The sequence below is a fragment of the Octopus bimaculoides genome, chromosome 7, assembly GCF_001194135.2.
Source record: "Octopus bimaculoides isolate UCB-OBI-ISO-001 chromosome 7, ASM119413v2, whole genome shotgun sequence".
Lineage (NCBI taxonomy): Eukaryota > Metazoa > Mollusca > Cephalopoda > Octopoda > Octopodidae > Octopus > Octopus bimaculoides.
In genome coordinates, this window is record NC_068987.1 from 6,506,746 (window position 1) to 6,509,939 (window position 3,194).

At 35.3% G+C, this 3,194-nt stretch overlaps 1 protein-coding gene and 1 long non-coding RNA gene across 3 annotated transcripts in view; one reads left to right on the forward strand and one right to left on the reverse strand.

Moving 5' to 3' along the window:
• The window catches only part of LOC106870670 (uncharacterized), a 46,192-nt gene extending 44,238 nt beyond the window's left edge, over positions 1–1,954 (reverse strand). The window contains exon 1 of the long non-coding RNA XR_001409553.2: positions 1,508–1,954. This is a non-coding gene — a long non-coding RNA (uncharacterized LOC106870670). The remainder of the gene's footprint in view (positions 1–1,507) is intronic.
• Positions 1–3,194, forward strand: part of LOC106870669 (sodium-dependent proline transporter) — a 121,427-nt gene that overhangs the window by 51,388 nt on the left and 66,845 nt on the right. The gene's annotated exons all lie outside the window — the stretch shown is intronic.

A 3,194-nucleotide genomic window follows, 5' to 3' on the forward strand; every position in this document is an offset into this window, starting at 1 on the left:
AAGTTGAAGGGGGTGTTGTGACCTTCACCTATTGTATAATATATAAATGTACATTCATATACAATATACTTAATACTATACAGAGAGCGCGATTTATTTTGAAGGGTTTAGAGTTAGGGTTAGGTTTACGGTTAGGGTTTGGGTTTTAGGGTTTGCGTTAGGGAATTCCGTCCCTAACCGTAACTCTAACCACGAACCCTAACCCTGACAATAAAACCCTAACCCTAACACCGTAGTGAAGATCGTGCAGGTGTTACGGAAAAGGCCGATCTTTGGTAAAGATCGCCGAAGACACTTTTTACGGAAAAGGCCGATATTTAAGAACTCGTACCGAAAGATCGCCAATATTCGCTATAGCTGTGATAATAGACCCTGTGGATAAACTATGAGATGAGAATGAACTCGTATTTTCTTGGTTTGTCTTATCTTCATTCGTTCACCTAGTTTAAACCGTCAAGAAATATGGCTGGCAACTACTTGAGGTCATTTTATCATACGCTGAGGAGAAAATATGGCTACTTCTGTTGCTTAAACGTTGACGCAAAAAATACCGCTTGCGCTTGTGTTAGCAATAAGTGTCATTACACGTCCAAACAGCGTTCATTTAAAATGTTTTGTACGTAACATACCATGACTTTTGAAAATAATCTACCAACTTCGGATCGTTTGTAATAGTTGTAATATGAAATAGATCAATAAGGGCCGCTTATGTGAAGTCACAGTAGTTTTGGTAAAACTCGTTATGTATATGCGTCGGGACCTCTGTATTTAAGTAGTATTGTATCTTCTATCTACTATGGAGCCCTGGGCCGATTAATGCCTCGTGAGCAGGCGGAAACTGTGTAGAACTCCGTTGCCTGGCAACCAATGTTGGTTTGTTTACGTTTCGTAAATTAGCTGTAGAACAAAAGAGGCGGAGAGAATAAGTATCAGGTTAAAAACAAAAAAAGGATTGTAGTCTATTTATTCGACTACACAGTTTAAGGCGGTGCCCCAGGAGGGCTGCAATCCAGTGAATGAAACAAATAAAGTTAGGCCAGTCGTCTCAACCTCAAAAACGTCACACGGTGGTTTATAGTATTCCGCTGCGTCGAGATCCGGAAAATACTTCCACTTTCATGGAGTTCTGAAAACCGAAGTGTCATAATTTTCACTAGCGGTTATATATAAATGTACATTCATATACAATATACTTAACATTCGCTATATCTGTGAAAACAGACCCTGAGAAAATGAGAATGAACTCGTATTTTCTTGGTGTGTCTTATCTTCATTCGTTCACATAGTTTAAACTGTCAAGAAATATGGCTGGCAACTGCTTGAGGTCATTTCATCATACGCTGAGGGAAAATATGGCTACTTCTGTTGTTTAAGCGTTGACGCAAAAAATACCGCTGAGGCTTTTGACAACGTATTTCTGTTTCAACTGGTTGTTTTTAACATATTTACAATACTTTTTAAACCTACTAAATACAGTAGTTCTAGAATATTTAAACAATTTTCTTACCTTGTCCCTTTGTTCAATAGAAAACTAACATGTCGGCCAATGGAGTCACAGTGAAGACTAGTATTTTTCAATCTCTATTTTTTTCTTCCTCGAATCATATTTTAATCGGTAACATCTTTTCCTTTTGAAGTTCCAGACGATTATTCATATTTTATCGATCTGTGAAGTTTTTTTGTATATGTATTGGTGTAAATCGGACATTCTTGAGTGCCGTTGATATAAAAATAAAACGTAGGCTTCGATTGAAAGAATAGCACTACTAAAGAGTTTATAGTGGTATTTTACGACCGAGGTACAGAACATTCTAGCTATGCTAAGACCAACCGCTTTAGATAAAACTGCTCTTCAGATTAAGACATCCTTGCTCTAGAGATTAGAACAAATCACTGCTGTCTAGTCTTGTTTTCAGCAACAGAAGAGGTTTCATTAGAACGACCAAATAAGGCGTTGCCGGAAGTAACATATAATCATTTAAGAGAAAACGAAAGTAAACGTGTTTGTCTTAATACCTTTCTTTATTAATAATTTGTTTGTATTACTTAATTACATAATTGGTTTATAATTGCATGTATTAATTAATAACAGTTATAATTTATTGGTAAAGTAATTATATTTGTTTTACAAACAAAATGAAAGCAACTCCACTCCCGCCAAAAATAAAAACAACAAAAGCTTACGAGAAAGAAGGAAAAGTCTTTATGCTCCTTAATGGTGAAAATACAATTTGGTACATTTGTAACAAGATTTTTATGTAACTGAATGAAAAACTGTAAATATTACCGAATATCTTTGTATTAACAGATTATTACGACTTTGTGAAACGTAATGGTTTTGTCAGATAAATTCGTCCGTATTTCTCTTTCATTTCTGCTTGGTATTCATTCGATCGTTGTTTGTCTGGAAATATTTAAACTGTATTAAAATTTCAAAAATAATAAGCGAAAGTTGCAGAGCTTAAAAAAAGAATATTTTTCGTGTAAATTCAAATGACATCGGTAAAATAAATAGAGGGAGGAAAGGGGAAAACTATTTTAACTGTTTGTGGTGATTAAATGCTGATACGAAAATATGGATATAGGTGACATTCGTAGTTGTCTATTTGCATTTCATTACTACGAATACTGTTAGTAGCTTTTTAAATGGGGCAAATGTGGGGAAAAAATGTTTTATAACAAAATGGAACACATGCATATATATTTACGTTCATATTCATACGCATATTTTATAGACGTGTTGATGTAATGTCTATTATATAACTGAGAATATTATGAAACAGCCGTAAACAAATGGAATAAACATCTATTCACTCACCTCACTTCTCATATATATATGTACTCACACACACATATATATATATACATACATACAGATATACATATATACATACATATATGCATACATATATATATGGCTATCGCCGAGCAAACACGCGAACTTACTTCGTCCCTACTTTCAAGTTCGTGCCTCACAGCGTTCATACACACATAATTTTTCTCGTCTGGCCGTAAAGCCTTTTCTGTTTGTTTTCCTGTCTTGTTTTTTGTCCGTCACTACATTCCTCCATGGCAAGGTTTAATTTGTGTTTTACAAATTTAATTTGCGGACCATGGGAAGAGCCGTTTTAACCATGCGTCCTGCCCAGCTCTTCGAAACGCCGGTGTTAAAACGGGGGTAGCTGATGAAGAAG